A 13,384-nucleotide genomic window follows, 5' to 3' on the forward strand; every position below is an offset into this window, starting at 1 on the left:
GTCCTGCAGAAAATCTGAGGCTACTATGTTTAGCCCCACAGCTTATGAGTCTGTAACTCACAAGATTAATGTTGAATCTAATTTTATGGAGTCTAAATATTACTGCCATGATTTCCTTTCCTTTCTTTAACGTGCTCTGAGAGTCCCATCTCTTCTCCTTGAGCTTTTCCACACCTCTGTGCTCTACCGGCATTTCTGTTTTTAAAAGCTGTGAGTCACCACAGACTTAGAGAACAAACTTATGGTTAGCAGGGGGAAAGGGTGGGGGGAAGGGATAGTTAGGGAGTTTGGGATTGACATGTACGCACTGCTATATTTAAAATGGATAGGGACTTCCCTGGTGGTGCCAGTGGTTAAGAGTCTGCCTGCCAATGGAGGGGACACAGGTTAGATCCCTGGTCTGGGAAGATCCCACATGCCGTGGGGCAACTAAGCCCGTGCACCAAAACTATGGAAGCCCACGTGCCATAGAGCCCACGAGCCACAACTGCTGAGCCCACGTGCTGCAACTACTGAAGCCCGTATGCCTAGAGCCCGTGCTCTGCAACAAGAGAAGCCACCACAGTGAGAAGAGCACGCACCACAACAAAGAGTAGCCCCCACTCACTGCAGCTAGAGAAACCCCACATGCAGCAACGAAGACCCAATGAAGCCAAATTTTTTTAAATTAAAATAAAATTGATAACCAACAAGGACCTACTGTATAGCACAGGAAACTCTGCTCAATGTTATGTGGCAGCCTGGATGGGAGGGAAGTTTGGGGGAGAATGGATACACGTATATGTATGGCTGAGTCACTTTGCTGTGCACCTGAAACTGTCACAACATCGTTAATCAGCTCTACTCCAATATTAAATAAAAAGTTTAAAAAACTAAAATAAAACACACACACACACAAATAAATAAAATAAAATAATTTCATTGGGAACAAAAACACTGTGAGTCAATTATTCCATTTTCTCAGTTCTCGTAAAGATTATCTGAAATCATTATAAAGATCAGAGTGTCTGTATACATACATGCAACACACACACACACACGCATTTGGAATGAAGTAAGTTCTGTCACATTTGAACAAAACAAGTCCTTGAAGCGTCATCTGAATGAGCACCAGATGTCACAATGACCCCACCACTTAACAACAGCAACCGTTTATGTGTTCTGCGGAAGTATGGATAAATAGTGGTTATTAAGAATCCTGGAAAGGGACCTTCAAGACGGTGGAGGAGAAAGACGTGGAAATCACCTTCCTCCCCACAAATACATCAAAAATACATCTACATGTGGAACAACTCCTACAGAACACTTACTGAATGCTAGCAGAAGACCTCAGACTTCCCAAAATGCAAGAAACTCCCCACATATCTGGGTAGGGCAAAAGAAAAAAGAAAAAACAGAGACAAAAGAATAGGGACAGGACCTGCACCAGTGGGAAGGAGCTGTGAAGGAGTAAAGGTTTCCACACACTAGGAAGCCCCTTCACTGGCAGAGATGGGGCGGGGGGGAGCTTCAGTGCCACAGAAGAGAGCGCAGCAACAGGGGTGTGGAGGGCAAAGCGGAGAGTTTCCCCGCACAGAGGATCGGTGCCTACCGACCAGCACTCACCAGCCCGAGAGGCTTGTCTGCTCACCTGCTGGGGTGGGCGGGGGCTGGGAGCTGAGGCTCGGGCTTCGGAGGTTAGATCCCAGGGAGAAGACGGGTTGGCTGCGTGAACACAGCCTAAAGGGGGCTAGTGCACCACAGCTAGCCAGGAAGGAGCTCAGGGAGAGCTCTGGGACTGCCTAAGAGGCAAGAGACTGTCGTTTTGGGGTGCGTGAGGAGAGGGGATTCAGAGCACCGCCTAAATGAGCTCCAGAGATGGGTGCAAGCCGCGGCAGCACGGCTATCAGCGCAGACACCAGACACAAGCATGAAACGCTAAGGCTGCTGCTGTAGCCACAAAGAAGCCTGTGTGCAAGCACAGTTCACTATCCACACCTCCCCTCCCAGGAGACTGTGCAGCCTGCCGCTGCCAGGGTCCCATGATCCAGGAACAACTTCACTGGGAGAACACACGGCATGCCTCAGATTGTTGAAATGTCACACTGGCCTCTGCCGCCGCAGGCTCGCCCCGCATCCGTACTCCTCCTTCCCCCCTGCCTAAGTGAGCCAGAGCCCCCTAATCAGCTGCTCCTATAACCCCATCTTGTCTGAGCAAAGAACAGATGCCCTCAGGCGACCTACACGCAGAGGCGGGGCCAAATCCAAAGCTGAACCCCAGGAGCTGTGCGAACAAAGAAGAGAAAGGGAAATCCCTCCCAGCAGCCTCAGCAGCAGCGGATTAAATCTCCACAGTCAACTTGATGTACCTGCATCTGTGGAATACCTGAACAGACAACAAATCATCCCAAAATTGAGGCAATGGACTTTGGGAGCAACAATAGAATTGGGGTTTGCTTTCTGCATCTAATTTGTTTCTGGTTTTATGTTTATCTTAGTTTAGTATTTAGAGCTTATTATCATTGGTAGATTTGTTTATTGATTTGGTTGCTCTCTTCCTTTTCTTTTAATATATATATATTTTTTCCTTTTCCTCTTTTTGTGAGTGTCTCTGTGTATGCTTCTTTGTGTGACTTTGTCTGTACACCATTGCTTTTACCATTTGTCCTAGGGTTCTGTCTGTCTGTTTTATTGTTTTGTTTTCTTTTGTACAGTTTTTAGCACTTATTATCATTGGTGGATTTGTTTTTTAGTTTGGTTGCTCTTCTCTTTGTTTTTTTTAAAATGCATTTTTATTTTTAATAATACTTTTTATTTTAATAACTTTATTATTTTATTCTTTCTGTCTTTCTTGTTTTTTCTCCCTTTTCTTCTGAGACGACTGACTGACAGAGTCTTGGTGCTCCGGCTGGGTGTGAGGCCTGAGTCTCTGAGGTGGGAGAGCTGAGTTCAGGACATTGGTCCACCAGAGACCTCCCAGCCCCATGTAATATCACATGGCAAAAGCTCTCCCAGAGGTCTCCATCTCAACGCTAAGACCCAGCTCCATTCAACGACAAGCGAGCAACAGTGCTGGACACACTATGCCAAACAACAAGCAAGACAGGAACACAACTGCACCCATTAGCAGAGAGGTTGCATAAAATCATAATAAGTTCACAGACACCACAAAACATGCCACCAGACGTGGTCCTGCCCACCAGAAACACAAGATCCAGCCTCATCCACCAGAACACAGGCAACAGTCTCCTCCACCAGGAAACCTACACAACCCACTGAACCAACCTTACCCACTGGGTGCAGACACAAAAAACAACAGCAACTACGAACCTGCATACTGCAAAAAGGAGGCCCCAAACACAGTAAGTTAAGCAAAAAGAGAAGACAGAGAAATACACAGCAGATGAAGGAGAAGGTAAAAACCCACCAGACCAAACAAATGAAGAGGAAATAGGCAGTCTACCCGAAAAAGACTTCAGAATAATGATAGTAAAGATGATCCAAAATCTTGGAAATAGAATGGACAAAATGCAAGAAACATTCAACAAGGACCTAGAAGAACTAAACAGAAAACAAACAATGATGAACAACACAATAAATGAAATTTTAAAATCTCTAGAAGGAATCAATAGCAGAATAACTGAGGCAGAAGAACAGACAAGTAACCTGGAAGATAAAATAGTGGAAGTAACTACTGCAGAGCAGAATAAAGAAAAAAGAATGAAAAGTACTGAGGATACTCTCAGAGACCTCTGGGGACATTAAATGCACCAACATTAGAATTATAGGGGTCCCAGAAGAAGAAAAGAAAAAAAAAGAGACTGAGAAAATATTTGAAGAGATTATAATTGAAAACTTCCCTAATATGGGAAAGGAAATAGTCAATCAAGTCCAGGAAGCACAGAGAGTTCCATATAGGATAAATCTAAGGAGAAACACACCAACACATATATTAATCAAACTATCAAAAATTAAATACAAAGGAAAAATATTAAAAGCAGCAAGGGATAAATACCACACAAGGGAATCCCCATAAGGTCAACAGCTGATCTTTCAGCGGAAACTCTACAAGCCGGAAGGGAGCGGCAGGACATATTGAAAGTGATGAAAGGGAAAAACCTACAACCAAGATTACTCAACCCAGCAAGGATCTCATTCAGAATCGACGGAGAAATTAAAACCTTTACAGACAAGAAAAAGCTAAGAGAATTCAGCACCACCAAACCAGCTTTACAACAAATGCTTAAGGAACTTCTCTAGGCAGGAAACACAAGAAAAGGAAAAGACCTACAATAACAAACCCAAAACAATTAAGAAAACGGTAATAGGAACATACATATCGATAACAACCTTAAATGTAAATGGATTAAATGCTCCCACCAAAAGTCACAGACTGGTGAATGGATAAAAAAACAAGACCTGTATATATGCTGTCTACAAGAGACCCACTTCAGATCTAGGGACACATACAGACTGAAAGTGAAGGGATGGAAAAAGATATTCCATGCAAATGGAAATCAAAAGAAATTTTGATGAGTAGCAATTATGATGAGTAATTCTCATATCAGACAAAACAGACTTTAAAATAAAGACTATTACAAGAGACAAAGGAGGACACTACATAATGATTGAGGGATCAATCAAAGAAGAAGATATAACAATTGTAAATATTTTTGCATGCAACATAGGAGCACCTCAATACATAAGGCAAATGCTAACAGCCCTAAAAGGGGTAATCGACAGTAACACAATAATAGTAGAGGATTTTAACACACCCTTTAACCAATGGACAAATCATCCAAAATGGAAATAAATAAGGACACACAAGCTTTAAATGATACATTAAACAAGATGCACTTAATTGATATTTATAGGACATTCTGTCCAAAAACAACGGAATACACTCTCTTCTCAAGTTCTCATGGAACATTCTCCAGGATAGATCATACCTTGGGTCACAAATCAAACCTTGGTAAATTTAAGAAAACTGATATCATATCAAGTATCTTTTCTGACTACAATGCTATGAGACTACATACCAATTACAGGAAAAAAATCTGTAAAAAATACAAACACATGGAGGCTAAACAAATAAAATACAAACACATGGAGGCTAAACTAAATAACCAAGAGACCATTGAAGAAATCAAAGAGGAAATCAAACAATACATAGAAACAAAAGACAATGAAAACACGATGACCCAAAATCTATGGGATGAAGCAAAAGCAATTCTAAGAGGGAAGTTTATAGCAATACAATACTACCTCAAGAAACAACAAACATCTCAAATAAACAACATAACCTTACACCTAAAGCAATTAGAGAAAGAAGAACCAAAAAAACCCGAAGTTCACAAAAGGAAAGAGATCACAAAGATCAGATCAGAAATAAATGAAAAAGAAATGAAGGAAACCATAGCAAAGATCAATAAAACTAAAAGCTGGTTCTTTGAGAAGATAAACAAACTTGATAAAACATCAGCCAAACTCTTCAAGAAAAAAAGGGAGAAGACTCAAATCAATAGAATTAGAAATGAAAGAGGAGAAGTAACAACTGACACTGCAGAAATACAAAAGATCATGAGAGATTACTACAAGCAACTATATTGGACAACCTGGAAGAAATGGACAAATTCTTAGAAAAGCAAACCTTCAGAGACTGAATCAGGAAGAAATAGAAAATATAAACAGACCAATCACAAGCACTGAAATTGAAACTGTGATTAAAAAATCTTCCAACAAACAAAAGCCCAGGACCAGATGGCTTCACAGGTGAATTCTAGCAAACATTTAGAGAAGAGCTAACATCCATCCTTCTCAAACACTTCCAAAATATAGCAGAGGGAGGAAAACTCCCCAACTCATTCTACGAGGCCACCATCACCCTGATACCAAAACCAGAAAAAGATGCCACAAAAAAATAAAACTTCAGGCCAATATCACCGATGAACATAGATGCAAAAATCCTCAACAAAATACTAGCAAACAGAATCCAACAGCACATTAAAAGGATCATACATCATGATCAAGCGGGGTTTATATTAGGAATGCAAGAATTCTTCAATATATGCAAACCAATCAATGTGATATGCCATATTAACAAACTGAAGGATAAAAACCATATGATCATCTCCATAGATGCAGAAAAGCTTTCGACAAAATTCAATACCCATTTATGATAAAAACCTTCCAGAAAGTAGACATAGAGGGAACTTACCTCAGCATAATAAATGCCATATATGACAAACCCACAGCCAACATCGTTCTTAAAGGTGAATAACTCAAAACATTTCCACTAAGATCAGGAAAAAGACAAGGTTGCCGACTCTCACCACTCTTATTCAACATAGCTTTGGAAGTTTTAGCCGCAGCAAGCAGAGAAGAAAAAGAAATAAAAGGAGTCCAAATCGGAAAAGAAGAAGTAAAGCTGTCACTGTTTGCAGATGACATGATACTATACATAGAGAATCCTAAAGATGCTACCAGAACACTACTAGAGTTAATCAATGAATTTGGTAAAGTAGCAGAATACAAAATTAATGCACAGAAACCTCTTGCATTCCTATACACCAATGACGAAAAAATCTGAAAAAGAAATTAAGGAAACATTCACATTTACCTTTGCAACAAAAAGAATAAAATACCTAGGAATCAACCTACCTAAGACAAAAGAGACAAAAGACCTGTATGCAGAAAACTACAAGACCCTGATGAAAGAAATTAAAGATGATACAAACAGACAGAGAGACATACCATGTCCTTGGACTGGAAGAATCAGCATTGTGAAAATGACTGTACTACCCAAAGCAATCTGCAGGTTCAATGCAATCCCTATCTAACTACCAATGACATTTTTCACAGAACTAGAACAAAAAAGTTCACAATTTGTATGGAAACACAAAAGACTCCAAATAGCCAAAGCAATCTTGAGAAACAAAAACAGAGCTGGAGGAATCAGGCTCCCAAACTTCAGACTATACTACAAAGCTACAGTAATCAAGACAGTATGGTACTGGCACAAAAACAGAACTATAGATCACTGGAACAGGATAGAAACCCAGAGATAAACCCATGCACGTATGGTCACCTTATCTTTGATAAAGGAGGCAAGAATATACAATGGAGAAAAGACAACCTCTTCAATAAGTGCTGCTGGGAAAACTGGACAGCTACATGTAAAAGAATGAAATTAGAACACTCCCTAACACCATATACAAAAATAAACTCAAGATGGATTAGAGACCTAAATGTAAGGCCAGACACTATCAAACCCTTAGAGGAAAACACAGGCAGAACACTCTATGACATAAATCACAGCAAGATCCATTTTGACCCACTGCCTAGAGAACTGGAAATAAAAACAAAAATAAACAAATGGGACCTAATGAAACTTAAAAGCTTTTGCACAGCAAAGGAAGCCATAAAGAAGACAAAAAGGCAACCCTCAGAATGGGATAAAATATTTGCAAATGAAGCAACTGACAAAGGATTAATCTCCAAGATCTACAAGCAGCTCATGCAGCTCAATTTTAAAAAGCAAACAACCCAATCCAAAAATGGGCAGAAAACCTCAATAGACATTTCTCCAGAGAAGATGTACAGATTGCCAACAAACACATGAAAGGATGCTCAACATCACTAATCAACAGAGATATGCAAATCAAAACTACAATGAGGTATCACCTCACACCCGTCAGAATGGCCATCATCAAAAAATCTACAGACAATAAATGCTGGAAAGGGTGTGGAGAAAAGGGAACCCTCTTGCACTGTTGGTGGGAATGTAAGTTGATACAGCCACTATGGAGAACAGTATGGAGGTTCCTTCGAAAACTAAAAATAGAACTACCATACAACACAGCAATCCCACTACTGGGCATATACCCTGAGAAAACCAGAATTCAAAAAGACTCATGTACCACAATGTTCATTGCAGCACTATTTACTATCGGCAGGACATGGAAGCAACCTAAGTGTCCATCGACAGATGAATGGATTAAGAAGATGTGACACATATATACAACGGAATATTAGTTAGCCATAAAAAGAAATGAAATTGAGTTATTTGTCATGGGGTGGATGGACTTAGAGACTGTCATACAGAGTGAAGTCAGCAAAAGAAAAACAAATACCATATGCTAAAACACATATATATGGAATCTAAAAAAAAAAAAAAGGTTCTGAAGAACCTAGGGGCAGGACAGGAATAAAGATGCAGGACTTGAGGACACAGGGAGGGGGAAGGGTAAGCTGGGATGAAGTGAGAGAGTGGCATGGACATATATACACTACCAAATGTAAAATAGATAGCTAGTGGGAAGCAGCCGCATAGCACAGGGAGATCAGCTCGTTGCTTTGTGACCACCTAGAGGGGTGGGATAGGGAGGGTGGAGGGAGACGCTAGAGGGAGGAGAAATGGGGATATATGTATATGTATAGCTGATTCACTGTGTTATACGGCAGAAAATACGACACCATTGTAAAGCAATTATACTCCAATAAAGATATTAAAAATAAATTTAAAAATAGGAAAAAAAATGAATCCGAATGCTGGGTGCTTACTGGGGGCCAGATCCTGGGCAAGCACTTGACATTCACTCTCTCCTCTCATTCCCACACTCTGCACTGTGGAGATTTATCATCTCCATTTTACCAATGAGAAAACTGAGACTCAGAGAGGTAAGGCCCTTGCCTAAGGTCACACAGTAAGTAGCAGAGCCTGCTAGGCTCCACGTCCAGCTCTGACTCTAAAGCCCCCTCACTGTACGTCATAGGTGGAAGCCGAGGGATGCTGGCTTCCTGGAGAGAGACTGCGGAAACCTGGCAGCTACGCGTCTGGGAGTAAAAATGGGCTGCTTTACATTTTTTTCTTTTTTTTTTTTTTTGCAGTACGCGGGCCTCTCACTGTTGTGGCCTCTCCCATTGCAGATCACAGGCTCCGGACGCGCAGGCCCAGCGCACGGGCCCAGCCGCTCCGCGGCACGTGGGATCCTCCACAACCGGGGCACTAACCCATGTCCCCCGCATCGGCAGGTGGACTCTCAACCACTGTGCCACCAGGGAAGCCCCTGCTTTACATTTTACAGTGCCAGGGGTCTATAAAAATGGAAGATCTGCAGCTGGGACTGTGCCAACCTTTATGTCCTGGTGTGCAGAGCAGGGAGCAGGTACCAAAACAGTTGGACCTGATTAGTCTGTGTTCTCTCCTGATCCTCGGGAACAGGCCTCCAAGGAGCCCATCTCCCCCAGTGAGACCAAGCTCCTCCCAGATGCCATCTGTAAGTTCCAGAGGTACAGAGAAGTTAGGTAACTTTGCCAGCAACACACAGCTAGTAGATGGACGGGTCGGGATTCAAAGCCAGGCAACCTGACCACAGATTTCCCAAATCCCACACTTCACAAAGGGACTGGACTAACTGTACCGGGGTAATGCAGGTCATAAATGACTTCACAGTTCAGAGGGGGTGGTGGCTGGGAGAGAGGGGAAACTTGATGGAGGAGTTGACCCTTTAGCGACACTTGGAGGAACAGGTGGGTGGGATATATGGAGGTGATGGGGTGCAGGACCCCACTGAACAGATTAGCTTGGCTGTGAGTTTATTAATAAAAGTGAGAAGGGAAGCTTAATTAGAAAAGTAGGTTTGCTGCCTTGAACACTGACCCGGATTAAATAAAAGCAGGTTGAAGAGAAGTTAGAGTCTGCCTTTCCAATTGACTTCCACATCATGTTTCTGTACATGCAACTCTAGGGAAGGAGCTGTTTCTGTGGCCAAGACCCCTATAAATCTTACAGCAAAATGTAATGCATAATAGCCCCAGGAGTCCTACCAGCCTCCAGACACTGCTGTCACAAATTCAGCCAGGACCCATCACCTGGGAGGGGAGATGGTGGGAAAGAGTCAAAGCCATGGAAAGGAAGACTGTGGCATAGGTACAGCCTCAGGTTCAAGATTAAGACGGAGAGCAGTTACCGTGAGAAGCGAGGAAGTTAGTGGTAAAACCACCCCAAGGAACCGATAACCCAAAAATCTTTCATATGATCAGTGGTGGAATTGGGGCATCAATTATTTTTCCATTTGTTTAACAAACATTTATTCATGGTCGACCACATGCCAAGTACTGTGTTCACATTTAAAAGCAAATATGCCGATATACTGGTAATTCGCAAAACTCCAAGCAAAACAATAAGGTCCCACTTGGTCCCCACCAAGCCCCCATTTGGGTGCTGCTGGAAAGCCCCAGCCCCGCCCTCAGGGCCCTCACTCTCCTCTCTCAGTGCCACACTGACGTGTGGAGGTGAGGGCCGAAGAGACTCAAAGAACACCCAAAGGAGCTCTCTCGCTCTGACCAAGGAGTCCTTCCCTGGAGCTGGCCAGCTGTGTGTGTATTCTGGGTTAAAAATCTTTTCTCATCCCTGAAACTTGAGTTTGGGGCAGAAATATCACTTTAAGCTACAGAGCAGCCATCAGAGATAAGTGGCCAACTGTTGGAAAAAAAAAAAAAATCCAAAAAATCAGCCCTTGGCCAAACCCTCCAAGAGTCAGCTTCAAAAAGAAGCTGCAGCCTGCAGTTCACAGGACAAAAATCAGCTTTGCCCGCACATAGAAGGGATGTAACTTATTTTTCCTTTAACCCCAGATAGTCCATCTCATCTGAGGAGACTAAACAATGACCAGTTATACCTTCAAAGTGCCCTTGAACAAGAAATGAGCACAGAGATGCTGGGAATTCAGTGACCTTCTGTGGCAGAGCCTGTGAATAGCAACGCACTGAGCTTCTGCCCCTGAGAATTATTTAGATGTTGTAATGTCCAGGCAAAGGTGAGGCAAAAGCAGATCCAAACTTAGAAAAGGAAATTTCGGCATTTTCAAGTTTTCTGAACAGCAATGATTGTGCTCACTCAGCCGCTTTCATCACCAGAGCTCACCCTCTTTAATCAGTTCCCACGGAGATCTGGAAAATTGATCGATAGAATGATCGCGTGTGAAATGGCTCCAAAAAAAAAAAAAAGGGTCAGGGAGAAGCTAGTGGCTTGGCCCAAGGCTTAATGCTAAACCAGCTTCAGAATCGAGAACAGAAGTTTCTAGGGTCAGCCTTTACTCTCACAGTAGGTTCCATAGTCTGAGAAGTTGGACAATAAAATCCAAAATCTTTTTTTAACTCCTAGAATCGGCAGCATCCAGCCAGAGCTAAGAAATAAGTAAGTGTTGCCTAGTGCTGCCAGCAAAAGAAAGAAAGTGCAAAAATCGAGTTAATTACTCAGGACATGTTGGCAGACACCTCTGCTTGTCAAATTCCTGGTTGTCTGAATGGTTATCTACATCTGCATTAATTTACACTTGTGGAAGTTTTAAATATTTCTTAAGTAGCAGCAAAGCTCTTACCAGAAACTTCGCGCTGTTTTGGAAAAATTCCTCTTTTCCATCCCTGATTTATTCACAGGTGTAGGACACCCTGCCACAGAGCCATGACTCTTGTGCTTAGAGAAATCCTAAATGGGAATTCACACTCAGACATCATATCTAGAGCCACTGCCATCCTCCTGGCTCCGCCTGGACCCTGAGCCTGCTCCCCAGACTTCATACTCTTGCAGTGGGCAGTTCCAAGGCAAGGGCTCTAAGAAAATCTGGACACTCATTAAAACCTGAAAAAAATGGGTGAAGGTGGTCAAGAGGTTAAAACTTACAGTTATAAGACAAATCAGTTCTGGGGACGTAATGTACAGCATGGTGATTATATGTAGTTAACAATACTGTATTTTATATATGAAATTTGCTAAGAGAATAGATCTTAAAAGTTCTCATCACAATAAAAAAAATTTGTAACTATGTGAGGTTGATTGATGTTAACTAGACTTACTGTGGTGATCAGTTCACAATATATACAGATAGCAAATCATTATGGCGCACATCTAAAACTAATACTTTTTGTATTGTGTCAGGGACTTCCCTGGTGGAGCAGTGGTTAAGAATCCACCTGCCAATGCAGGGGACACGGGTTTGAGCCCTGGTCCGGGAAGATCCCACATGCCGCAGAGCAACTAAGCCCGTGTACCACAACTACTGAGCCTGCATTCTAGAGCCTGCAGGCCACAACTACTGAGCCCGTGTGCCACAACTACTGAAGCCCACACGCCTAGAGCCCGTGCTCTGCAACAAGAAGCCACAACAATGAGAAGCCCACGTGCCACAATGAAGAGTAGCCCCTGCTCGCCACTACTAGAAGAAGCCTGCACGCAGCAATGAAGACCCAATGCAGCCAAAAATAAGTAAATAAATTTTTAAAAAAATTAATACAATGCCATATATCAGTTGTATCTCCATAAAACTGGAAAAATAATGAAAAACTAAAACTTGACAAAAATATATTGAGGAAAAATAAAAGAAAATTTTACTTAATCATTTTGAAGTTTTCCATTCATTCAACAAATATTTAATCAGGACATACTTTGTGTCATAATTGTACCATTAGGTCTTGGAGACACAGATATCCAAAGATGTATCACATCATCTCTACCTAGGAGGAGTTTACAGTTCAGTGGAGGAAAGAAACACTGGGAGAAAAACACAACAGAATATGTGTTCAGGGGTGGATTGGGATTGAAGTTGACATTTACATAAAACTCAAATATGCAGAAACCAGAAACATTTTCTCTAAATATTTCTTATAGTCTTACCTTGTGCTCAATCCCCAATGACAACACACATACACAAATCTTAAATTTTCCAATAAAAAATAACTCAGGCTCTTCTAGATTAGAAACATTTCTTTCACGTAAAGATTCACTCACTTTCCAAGTTCAAATTCCCTATCAGCTCTCTTCCCCTTTCCAAAGGAACTCTGGCTGCACACCCACTTCCTTCTCAAGGTGGCCCCAGGGTACAGGGGGAAACTTCCTATCCTGTTGGCATCCAGCCCACATGCTGTCCCCTGTCCTCTACTGAGGTGTTTCTGGTCTCCTCTGGACACCGATTTCCTACCCCAGGAAAAATTTCCTGTCCACTGCCGTGGCTGATCGCTCTCAGTGTTCTGGGGTGCTACGCTCCCCACGAGGGCTGGCGTCCTGGGTCTCCGGCCCTCCTCCACAGCCTCCCTTGTCCCAATCCCTGACTCTTCTTTATTTCTGGCTCCTTCAGCCTGTCTATATTCCCACGCAGGCCCGTGTAAATGCCAAATCCCATAGGGCGCACGCCTTGGCACAGGCAGCCAGAGCACAAGCCCACATGCCGGCACTACCCCGCTGCCGCACACAGTATTCATTTCCTAGGGCTGGGAAAAAGTGAGAGAGTGGCATGGACACATATACACTACCAAGTGTAAAATAGATAGCTGGTGGGAAGCAGCCGCATGGCACAGGGAGATCAGCTCGGTGCTTTGTGACCACCTAGAGGGATGGGATAGGGAG

Source organism: Phocoena phocoena, chromosome 1 (assembly GCF_963924675.1).
Source record: "Phocoena phocoena chromosome 1, mPhoPho1.1, whole genome shotgun sequence".
NCBI lineage: Eukaryota > Metazoa > Chordata > Mammalia > Artiodactyla > Phocoenidae > Phocoena > Phocoena phocoena.